Genomic DNA, 318 nt, shown 5'->3' on the forward strand with positions numbered 1-318 from the left:
AAGGAAAAGAAATCCAGGTAAATGCACAATTACCCTATAGATCTGATAACAAAGTCATGTTCACAATAGCAGATATGAGGAATCTATTTACACAATATAAGAAACGAACAAAGTCTTCACAGAGGAACTGATGTTTATGATATCTATGCATGTGCAAAACCCATGTGTAGAAAACAGAGTGGCATCTTTAAAAACTCCAGTGTGACTCAAGGGTTAAATAAGAGGATGAGTGAGAGCTCTGAAGGAGATGGTGACCACGAAAGGGAGAATCCAAGAGCAAGTAGAAGACTGAATTGAATAATAATATCAATAATTTTT

Source organism: Orycteropus afer, unplaced genomic scaffold (genome assembly GCF_000298275.1).
Source record: "Orycteropus afer afer isolate SDZICR_OR568_19922 unplaced genomic scaffold, OryAfe1.0 scaffold00193, whole genome shotgun sequence".
Classification (NCBI taxonomy): Eukaryota; Metazoa; Chordata; class Mammalia; order Tubulidentata; family Orycteropodidae; genus Orycteropus; species Orycteropus afer.